At 32.7% G+C, this 11,762-nt stretch overlaps 1 protein-coding gene across 5 annotated transcripts in view; it reads right to left on the bottom strand.

Annotated features, from left to right (window-relative positions):
- The window catches only part of LOC123527108 (G-protein coupled receptor dmsr-1-like), a 442,014-nt gene extending 431,341 nt beyond the window's left edge, over positions 1-10,673 (bottom strand). For all 5 annotated transcript variants that reach the window (XM_053523130.1, XM_053523126.1, XM_053523120.1 and 2 more), the window contains exon 1: positions 10,418-10,673. The gene's annotated coding sequence lies outside the window, so the exon portion shown is untranslated. The remainder of the gene's footprint in view (positions 1-10,417) is intronic.
- Positions 10,674-11,762: the final 1,089 nt, after the last annotated feature.

Below are 11,762 nucleotides of genomic sequence, written 5' to 3' on the forward strand. Positions count from 1 at the left end.
TTGACTGAGTCGTAAAGACACGACGACACACTTATTCGTCATACGGCGGCTTTCAAAGCTGTGATGGTGGAGGAATATGTAAATTAAAGATATATGCAAAATACAGAAAAATGTGGGTTGGGTGGTAAGGGGTTGATAAAAGGGTCAGGTGTAGGGGGAAGGTGGAGTAAGGATTAATATTCACGAGGGAAAGCCACGTTCCTTAAACGCAGTATTCCTACAACGTCGCAGACATGCACGTACAAAACACACACACACACACACACACACACCAACAACTAACATACGCAGATGCACAAACAGAAAAATAAGAACGAAAACACATTGTGGGGCACCGCCCATAAAAAAACATGCACAAATACACATACATACACATAAGCAGGAAAAAAGCAACAGTAGGACACCGCCTAAGGACGACCGACGGTCAAAATGATGGTGGGCACGATAACTTACTCATGGTGAAAGGAGGGAGGCAGCAAATGCAAGGGAGCATAAATTCAAGGGAAAGGAATGGGATGGGGCAAGGGGGATAATTGGGGTAGTGAGAAGAAAGAGGAAAGAAAAGCTAAGAGCAAAGAAGACAACATACACAACACAAAGTACGAGACGGACAGGAAACAAGTTGAAAATAGGGCACCGCCTTTGAACGGTCAGTAACCTATAAAAAGGAAACTGTTGGTTTAAACGCCTTTAGTAACAGATACCAGATCATATAAGGTAAAACATAAAATAGGGTCAATCTAATGTACAATTACACCAATGTTCTCAACAACTTGTCTGAAGTCAGTGCACCAAGAGCCTAACTTTAAAGGGCACGACTCAGGAAGCTGCATGACAAAATTCTACTCCCTCCAAGTGACAATAATTCGTTGTTTAAACGTTCTAACATCGCTCTTACTTATTCTGTGTTATTTTTGTCTCATTTTACTATCATATATATATACAACATGACATAAACCTTATGATTTGGCAAACATTAACTAACCTATCAAGTTCTATTTATAGTTATAAAAGTAGCGTCGAGCTAGAAGGAATTGCTTTTATTCCCATTTTGTATTCTGCTAAAATCTTTCTTGTTGTGTGAAGTTACTTTGTATCTGAATCTGTAACTGCAACTCAAAATTATGTTTGATATATCTGACAGTTGTATTATGAAATATTTACTTTTCAACACAACGCGGGTAATGGGTAATCATTTTTCATTTACATATAAATAATTTGTGTTCCAAGGTACGGATGTTTCTTCTGACGCTATATTTGATTTAGGTCTCACGGTTAGTTAATATAACTTCATAATTACATCAATTTATCGGTCATGATGTTAAAGTTTCCTGTGATAGAGTTAATTTTTGTCGTTGTTATATTAGACTAGATTGTAATGAGACTGCTCATTTTACCACTACTGACAGCTCAGCAAAATTCTGTTTGTATAAATGTGTAAAAGGCAAAGTTCTGATAAACTGAAGATTTGATGTTGTTATGAATAAGTCGAAGTATCAGATTTTAAACTCTTGCGAAAGCTGGTGCAGGAGAATGTAACTTGACATGTTTACATTTTGAAATCATATTATATTATTTTCGTAATAGGATTAGCTCATAGGGAAATATTCCAGACGAACTTAATATTAAACATGTTTCACAAATAACTAATTCTGTATGTTAAAGGCTTATCGTAATACCAGTTACTGAGTGATTGAATATGTCAGGAAAAGGCAACCATATTTGGTTTTGCTGCTTTTTTATTTTATGCTAGTAAATAAAATACTAAGTTTTTACTAGTGAAACATAAACCATATTACTCACATTTCACTCACTTTGAGTGTTATAGCTTCTGCCGATCTGCTTGTACATTGTGTATTGGTTAATTTTTCACATAAAAGCGGGTGAAAATAATTATTGCAGTCGTGCTGTTTTTGTTTTTGTTTTTATAGTGTTTTGTTTAATTCAAGTAAGGTTACTTTAAGAGAATTACATAATGTGCTGCCAATAATAAACAGAAACAAATGTTTATGTCGTGTGTCTCTTTATAACGTCGCAATACCTATGACGCCAAAAATAACTTCTATTAATATATCTTCAGTCAGTTACATATTATACTGTGACCTAGCCTGTGCTATGGGGCGTGAGAGGTGTTGCACATTTTATTACCTCTCACGAACCGACTCAATCAAACCGAGAATGCTATTGTTCTTTTTTTTTGTTGCATTCTATTTACAGATTGTATTGTTATTTATTGTGAAACATTCTAGGCACCATAACATATCATCAAGTAAGGTATACCCTCACCGATATGGGTTCGAGCCTCACTCTGGACGCTGAATTCTTCATATCAGGAAGTCAACCAGATGGCTTACGGAAGATCGGTGGTTCTACTCAGGTGCCCGCCCGTGATGAAATTATGCACGGAGGGGCACCTAGGGTCTTTCTCCACCATCAAAGCTGGAAAGTCGCCATATGACCTGAACTGTGTCAGTGCGATTTTAAGCCCAACAAAACAAACACGTTCCTGTATTGTCTAGTCACGAAGTGATATATATCACACATATGCGCGTGTATTACAAATCATTTACATAATTTGCATAATAATTAGTTTCTTACTTAGCTATTCTGTAAACAGTTTCTCTTAAATCGCTTTTTAAATATGAGAAAATATCAAGGTTTTCATATATCATACTGAGGAATAACGTACAGTTCAACTTGCATTAAGAGACCCAAGGAAAGGGCAAAACGTTGTCTTTTAACACAACTGGTCTCTTAATACAAAATAATTTGTTCTTTATTAATACAAATGGAAACTGCAAAAGTGGTCTCTTAATGCAAGTGGTCTCTTAATAGGCGTGGTCTCGTAGGGAAGTTTGAATGTAGGTATTTAATAGCAATACAGCAAATTCGTTTTGACAGCTAAGAGCAGAACATAGCTTTTTTTGGAAATTGCAATGTTGAATAATATGCCGTTGTATGGAACAATACTCTTAAAGGCGGTATGCACAGACTTCATCACATTTCGGCAACACTTACGACATTTTAGTGTTTAGTATTATCCTGTTGGAGATGTATCTAAAGATAAGTGACCCATTGAGTTAGAACCCTATTAGAAACATTCATTTTACTGAGTTAGTGAATCTTATGTAATATATAAGTATTTAAATATCTAAGTATTTCTTTCAATTTCAATATAATTTCTGTTTCATATTTCTGTTTGATAGAATATGAGATATTAAAACGATATGATCCAAAATGCAAGTTTTAAAACTGCGTGCAGCTTTGAAATTTATGTTGTTTTAATCTATCTTGGTTGCGCACTCAAGATATGCAAAGGGAGGTTATGATATTTTCAAAACGTGCATTGACAATGAATATCAGCCTAATATATAATTTGATCAATATAATACAGTAGTTTTTGTATTTATTTGCAGGGCTAAGTATGCTAATCAAATGTTTGTGTATGCTAAACTACAGGTAACGTTCGTGATTGGGCAACCAGGGTAGGAAAATAAACTCAAATCAAATATAAAAAATGTATATGCCACTGCTTTATGGACAACACAAAAACTTCATATTAAACGTAATATGATAAATTAAAATACAGAAATAACAATTTTAAAGTTTAAAATAAAATAAAAAGTCAAGTAAGACGTATTGAAATAGCACATGGAAATGTAAAATGTAACTTTTCTAACGTGTAGTAGGATCTTTGTATGCTTTAATCCAGTGCCTATTTAAAGACACTTTTTTTGAAAATGTTGATTTACTGGTCTTATTACTATTATTTCTTTGTATTTCAATGTTCTAAATAAACGTATTTAGCCTTACATTCCATTACTTACAAACTTCAGTCTTTACAAAAATAAACTAGCACATTTTAACTCGTGTAAATATAATTATGATATTTTTTGTTGTTTTTTTTCATTTATTAAATTCCTATTTGTGTTTTTATATCTGTCTATACTAAGTGATACCTACTTTGAGAGAAAGTGTCGATTTTCAGTGGACGTTTTCTTTACAAAGATGTAATTTAACAAATTTCCAATTTATGTCTTTAAATTATAGAGCTCAAGGCTTCGATTTTAAAACCATCCTTACAAGAAGTCTGTGACAAATTATCTAACAAATCTAAGTTTCTTTTACTGTTATAGGATTTGACAGTACAATAGAAAAAAACTTACGTAACGGTAACAAAGTTATTATTTGATTCCAGTGAACTTTGTAGTGCAGGTAACTTAAACGACATTATAATATGGTTATTATAATTGATCTGCAATGTTGCATTAGGCTCGAATGGATTTTGCAATACCTGGATTCCACGAGGCTCTTGCGCCAAGTGTTATCCGGTCTGGCAAATCAACGAGAGCCGAACGCATAATTGAAGAGCAAGGTACTGCTTTTATGACCCTTTTATTTGATGCAACTACATTTTTTTTCTCTTTTACATCAGCCGAAATTGACTACAATATTAGACCAATAAGGCTGAAACTTGTTTCTAACGGTGAACTTGATGCATGGAACGTCGAAACTTAATCAAGTAGTTCCATCATTGAAAATTTTTCCGTATCCTTCGGGAGCTGAAAACAGGGTTTTGTAGTCTTTACTGAAATACATCCTGTATCTGTGACATAAAATTCGTAGGTATACAATAAATAAAACTATAATTAAATCTTCTATCGAAAGTAAAATACAAACAAATGAGACGATTTGATACCTCTTTTTGACAATCCCTCGTACACTGCAGTTTCGTGAATCTGATTTGTATTTACCCAAATGCATATAAATATTAAACAAACCCAATTGGGTATCCTGTGATATCTGGTCTTACTTTGTAAAACATAATAGAATTTAACCTGGTGCATAAAGAATTACTTTCTATGTCTACAGTAGCCTGTTCCTAAACCTGGTCAAATAAATACACACGTCGGCTCTGTAAATGCGGTTCTATCCAATCGTTCACAGATATTTTCCTGCAAAGTGTTTCTCCCATGTCCTATTAACAAGGCACTTCTGTTAAAATAGCTTACATTTTCTTTACGTGCATAGGCTTAATGGCTAAATATATAGTGCGTGCAAATACTATACCCATAATGAAATGATATATGTTAAACGTTTTCAAAATTTTTATTGTTAGTTTTCATCATCATGTTCGTCTTTAGTCAAATTCTCTAGTTTTGGTTTTACATGAGACAAAATTAAAGGAATCTTTATATTCAAAACTCAGCGTGATGGTTGTCGCTCTGGCACCACTTTAATGCAAATAAAGAGTTTAACGTTACAATGATCTCGGCAAATTATACTTGTTGACTGAAAAGGACGATTTACATAAAAAGCATGACGTACGTGATCAAAAAATGGACGTCATCAAGCGTGTTTGAAGGCTTGAAGAGAAAGAAGTTACAGAAATGTCAAAATTATAAATACGCATTATATGAGGAATAGGATGAATTTTAAATTTACTGAAATGTCGAAACGGAACTCTCAAACTTCGGCATTCCACTTTTAAATACTAGTATCTAAACTGAAAATTCAGCGCTTGTCTTTGGTATTAAAAATGTTTTCTTCTGCTCAGATTTAATTGTATAATGTAATTCCTTAAAAGCGTTTGATTCATAATAAACAATATTTTCGGTGCAAATAAAAGAAACCTCATGACAGTAAGATTCATATAAATAGTAATAAAACGTGGCTAGGTGTGATAATTGTATAATAGCAAAATGCATTGATTTAAAGATAATTAAAACTTGAATACTACTGACAAAGTTGGAGCTTAAACATACGAAATAACTCCCACTTGTCACCAAGGAAATATAAAAACACATGGATTTAAGGAGGTAGGTTACCTTGTTACAAGGGTAAATTCAAATAAGTTGAACCGCAGCATTTTTTGTATTTCGTCTAATATGTAGTTTTAACTGCTACAATCTCAATTTCGTTTGTCTCTGTCCCTTCAAGTTCAGTTTTTATCCAGGTTTGAAGAACATGACTTTCCAAAGGTATTTCATATTTAAAGAAGAAGGCAAATACGGATATTTAACACTTTTCAGTGTATTTTAGTTTCATTGATATCCGTAGAAGTCTGCATAATTGATAATTTTACTAGTATGCACATTAGCTTTCTAATATAAGCTTAAAATGTATATGTCGCGGGGCTCGTGTTTCCATGGTAACGCATTTTCTCTCACTTTTAAACAACTTTATATAAAAATACGGGTTTTCGACGGCTTCAGTGCCATTCTGTTAATGACCAACATGGAACATTTGGGTAATATCATCAGCAAAATACCAAGCACTTTACATGGTACCCTATCTTTCTCAAAGTTTAAAGTAACCATGGCAACAGAGATGTTTAAAAAAAGCTTATATCTTGCTTTTTGTCGTAATTTCTTATTAAAAAATATTGAATAAGATTATCTTTCTAGTTAATGTATCTTTAAAACATATTATTTATAATGTAAGTTATATTTTCGTGTTATTTGCATTTATTCAAACAAATTAAACAGCTAAGAATACTCACAGCAATACACCTTGTCTGGCATTTTTCATTGAAAAATCGTTAAGCATGCTGCTATTATTCTGATGGATATTGTTGAAATGAAAATAAAAAGCCGTAGCTGTGTTTCTTAAATAGACCAGTGTCAACGCTTTTTGAATTTTACATTTAAATATATAGGTCACGGGCTTCGTTTCCATGGTAACATCAATTTAATTCAAGAAACCACAATCTTCTAATGAAATTTGAACAATTTTAGGTCTTAATTTTAGTATATAAGACACAAATTATCAACGGAACCTGAAAAATAGGTATTACAAATCAAACTGCTAGATTTTTTATTTGAAAATGGCCGTAACAAGTAACCTTTCACCCAACTGTATTCCAAATAACATTGGTTACCATTGACCATTTTCTTACATTCCGCATAACATTTCAATATAACTACATAAAAGAAGCAAAATATTGATTATTATTCAGAGCAAGAGACTCATAAAAAATATTTCAGCAAATAATGGTTATTTGAAAATAGTTAAAATAAAGAAAATGCACAGAATTACGTACTTTCAAGATAAAAGCTATTAATTTTGCGCGGTAACTGACACGTAACGTCATGACGTCAATGACGTCATTTTAAGGCAACATTGTTTTGAAGTGTTTCTGCGGCAATTTATTCATTATTTCTGCACTATTAAGCCATAACGCATCAGATCGAAGACAGGTTCATGATTTGTTTTCAGAAAATATACAAACACATTTAGTTTGTCGTAAACGTCGTCGTAAATCGTCACGTTAGCTTCCGGTTGGACATGCGCACATACAAATATGAAGGTAACCTACCTCCTTAAATCACGAAGGGAGTAATAATGCTTGCATAAGACGTAAAGCGTACTTGGTGAAGCATCTGCCTTCAGGCGACCAAAAAAGTCTAAATGGAAACAATACAGGTGGTTATGCTATGAAAGGAATTATTGCCTAAATATTGTTCAGCGGATAGACTGGTACTCAAATTAACAGTTACTGATATGGTGCGTTCATCAAAAAGCAGTCATATGTCTTTATAAAATAATAATTCTGCGTCCAACTAAGCAGCCTCTATCAGTTTAAATAAATCGTTCTACATTACCCGTATGAAACTGATGAACATTTTTACAATCTAAATTGATATAATTTTATACCCATATCCTTTCCGCAGCCTTAACGTATTAAAACGTATTAGCGTCTGATGGCCCTTTCACGCTTCCGTAGAATCAACATTTATTACATGAAATTTATTTTGAAAATATTTCTGAAATGTCTAGGTCTGCAGCTCTCAAATACGGTTATATCATACATCCGAAGCATATACTGACACTCTCAGACAACATCAAAAACGACCTTTCGAGCGATTTGATGAAGTTCCAAAATGATCAATGTACCCTTGGTCCGTTACGAAACCCTTTGGGATTTGTGTTTATTCCATGCTCAAATATCTTTTTGTAGATAAAACGCTGACATGCAGTACTAATGCCCAGGTAATTTCAATTCGTTAGAAAGTGCTAAAACTTGACTCCAAAATAGCAAAAAACAAAGAAAAGAAGAAGTCCACGCGCATACATTTAGACGGGGTGACACCTGCGCGTGACCCCTGACTATCTACGAATCAAAATACGGCTTTCGTTTTCAAGTTTAGCATTTCTACTTTCATTTTCTTTACTTCCAGAAATAGCAAAAGGTCGAGTGACGTCATTTTATGTGTTGTCAAAAACATATATATTCCTGTCAGGATAGCATAAATATGTGCTGGCCGTCCTAAGGATATATATAAGTACATGCAAATGTAGCTCAATACCGCAGTATTTACAAAACTTATTCACGTAAGCTGTTAATTTCGTCTCTAGGTGAGTTTGAACACCATGAAACGAGAATATCTGTATCTCAGGACAAAGTTATTTATGAGGATTCATAAAAAATATCATCTGGGGAGTTTGTACGTTTATATAATGCAACAGTTATTACTTGTTATCTTTAAAGAACTAAATTAAATGAATGAATGTCGTAAAAAGTCCTAAAAAGTAAAATTCAAGAGGTAGTTAGATTTGGTCGACATTTATTTGTAATTCTGAGAGAAATTTATACTATATAACGGCTAAAGATATCCTTATTAGAAGTTTGTGTATGTATTCTGTTACAGTAGTAATGTTTCAAAAGCTTAAGATTGTACATACCTGATTACAAATTCTTCGTATGCGATTTCGGCATTTTTGCGCGCGTTGAACTATGACTTACCTTCAAAGAATGCCGAATTGCCTAATAGGAATACGTTATCTCACGGACATCGCCGAATGCCATTACAGGTCGTAGGTGTAATAAACTTGCCAAACACAGATAAATCCAAAAATAAAAGCAATACATTAAAAAAGTGTTTCCATTTGACTGATCTGAATTTATTTTAATAATATGCTGTGCAGCGGATTATGGAAACGTAGCGGTGGATTATTAAAACATGACAGTGTATTTTGGAAATGTTGCACCGGTTTATAGGAACATAATAGTGAATTATTGAAACATAATAATGGATTACTGAACCGTAACTGTGGATTAATGAAGTATAGCAGGTGCGTGTGGAAACGGCATTATACTGTATTTGAAACAGTTACGATGAGATAATCTTAGTATGAATTTCACCGGTATAGTAAAATTCTTTAACGTAATTGAATATGAAAATATGTATAAAACTTAATATAAATAAAGGCTATTACGTATATATGTATATATGTATATATAAATCTGTGAGAAAATAATTTGAGAGCATACACTGAACCAGGCAAAATGATAACAAAGATTGATTGAGTCTGTTTTTGAGAATGTTACAATTTTGCCAAAAATATTCCACAAGACATGAGTACACTGGAAAAAAACTTTTCTCTACATTGTGTAATATAACCATCAAATGGATTACTTCTGTTTTATAATTATTTCATTTCTGACATGAAGACGAATGACCGATATTCCGGTGATATATACAAATTGAAACGTACCTTTAGATAATGTCTAAACACTCTGATAATAAGTGTATATGCAAAAATATATGCAGTAGAATTTATATAACTGACAGAGAACCTACTACATGTATCAGTAACATTAACTTGTAGTATTTGTTACAAAAATATCTAAATATAAAACGAAAGCTGTGAAACTAATTAAATGTATTTGAAACCAAATCATATTACACAATCATTTAGGCAAAGTTACCAGAAAATATGTAAGCAATCAGAATTAATGTGAATAAATGCATTTGTACGCAAAAGCAACGACGGAGATCGTTCAGTTCATTTCGATCTCCGATCCTAAAAAACGTCCAATTTCCAGCTTAATTTTCTCTTGGGTTTATTGGCTGGATCTAAATGTATACCTGATATTTTGCTAGCGAGGTGTTGGTAACGAAATTTATTAATACGTGTACAGCTTTAGGATTATTTTAATTTGAACTGTCCAAATATACGACAAATATATTTTGATCGATATTTGATTTAATTATATCTATTACTACTTTCTTTTCTGTGTTTTTCTGTTTTCTTACAATATTGCAAATTGTAATTATGTTTGGTATCTGATCAAGTTTCGATATTATACATTTTGTATAGTTTAACTCCCTATAAACTAACTATGAAGAACATTGTGATACCGTAAACATTTAAACGTAAAAAATACCAGATTCATAATAGCTCGCAGTTACTGTTCCAATAATAAAACGACAAAAACATTTCCATTAAACGTTCGGAAAAAACGGTTTCCAATTTAAATTTGTCATGGAAAATTCATGATATTACAATTAAAATATTTATCTTTTTAGATAAATTACTGATACTATATTGAGAACATAATAACGTAACACATATACAAACTTATCAAAAATAGAAAACAGTAAGAAGATAATGAAATAATTAATAGACCTACCTTAGTTCACAAACATTATCCATTTTACATTTTGTAAATATTATAAACTGTTCGAAACTTTTCCAATAATTTACCCCATTTTTATATATGATGCTAGTTGTAAAGCTTAATAATAAACTAATACATCAATACAGGAGAATGTTCTGTAGCTATTTCAAACTAAGGAGCACTCGACTCGAAATCGCAAATCCAATAGCGCCACTGCAAAATTATTCCGAAGCCCGCAAACTGTATTTTACTTTTCACTTATACACAAAACCTGCATTAAGACGTCCTTAACTGTCCTATAATCCATCAAATATTTTGTAAGTGTTATTTACTGAGTCCTATCTAGGCGAATGGTGCGTGTGTTGTTAAATTTTATATCTAAGCATCTTCAGCAGTTATGAAATATAAGACGTATAATTAAAGTAAACTAAAGATTAGTGTCACTAGGAGTAAAATTCATTTTCGATGGGTAATATATCAAATCTATATTAGTGAGGGAGTTACTCTTTCAACCAAAGCAATGTAGATAGATACTGTTTCTAATAATGCTAAAATTCATTACAATGTGTAGATTTGTCAACACGACATTCAAATCCAAATCATTGAACATGGCACACAATTTGTAGAAGTGTCCCGGTTTGTTTTTAAGGCAATGTCATTACCACGGTACGTACTTTACGCTTAATGAGTTATTCTTTTTAAGTAAATAAGATAAATTGTTACTATTGTTTGTTAACATTAACTGCACCTGCACATAGGGATCCTGTAAAGTAAATTGCTAAATGGCGTATTGTCACACAGTTACTACAAATAAATGTAGGACCGGTCTTTGATAGTCAGTAACGAGTAGATATAGAATACTGATGATATGAAAAACTAAACATTTCACACAAAATCCACATGGAAATACATAAATGAGGGTAGGGGAGGGGGGGGGGGGGGGGGGGGGGTACGCAACTTAGACATATGCTTAAGTTGCTTGTGGAGATTTAGTATTACCCACCTATGTGTGGAGCTCTTATTGGTTTTTCGGTTTTGTAACAGTATTAAACTTTTACTTTTGATGCTACCGCTATATAAAAATAAATAGTTGTTTTGTCGTCATTTAAAATAAAATGACATTTTCACAAAACAAATGGTTCATGTTTTTTATGTTATTGGTACCTCACACATATTAACTGCACCTTAGAAGTGTACAGTTCCTTAATTATCCACTGCCTAAACTATTACCACATCAAACTCACATTGCCAGGTTTTACCTTTAGCAAACTGTTGTATTTGTGGAAAAGTGTGATGAAAGGAAGGATTCAAATGGCTGATTTGATGAATGATACAGCATATGTTGTGATCTATCAGG

This window comes from Mercenaria mercenaria, chromosome 14 (assembly GCF_021730395.1).
Source record: "Mercenaria mercenaria strain notata chromosome 14, MADL_Memer_1, whole genome shotgun sequence".
In the NCBI taxonomy this organism is placed as follows: Eukaryota; Metazoa; Mollusca; class Bivalvia; order Venerida; family Veneridae; genus Mercenaria; species Mercenaria mercenaria.